A 320-nucleotide genomic window follows, 5' to 3' on the forward strand; every position below is an offset into this window, starting at 1 on the left:
ACAACTGATGGATGCGCCAGAGCAGCAGCCAGCAGAGGTTGCCTATCGGCCCAGGTGCAGCATAAACCTGCCCAGCATGGCCAGCTTCCAAGTGTAGTTCACCTCCAGGTTCTGGATGGAATCCAGCTGCACCACCTTCAGGATCCCCTTTATGCTCTTTATGGGCATGGTGAAGATTCTCAGCTTCTGGCAGCACAGGTGCAGCAGGCTTCTCCTGTTTGGCCTTCTTCAGCAGGTAGCAGAGGGTCTGCTCCAAGGTATCCTCCTTGAGGCACAGGTCGACCAGCACCTGCACAGGGGCCCACGCTGGCTTCAGCCCT

General features: G+C 57.5%; 1 pseudogene; it reads right to left on the reverse strand.

The window, feature by feature from the left end:
* Positions 1–320, reverse strand: part of LOC105000162 — a 10,488-nt pseudogene that overhangs the window by 7,723 nt on the left and 2,445 nt on the right.

The sequence above is a fragment of the Bison bison genome, unplaced genomic scaffold, assembly GCF_000754665.1.
Source record: "Bison bison bison isolate TAMUID 2011002044 unplaced genomic scaffold, Bison_UMD1.0 scf7180017864368, whole genome shotgun sequence".
NCBI classification, from domain to species: Eukaryota; Metazoa; Chordata; class Mammalia; order Artiodactyla; family Bovidae; genus Bison; species Bison bison.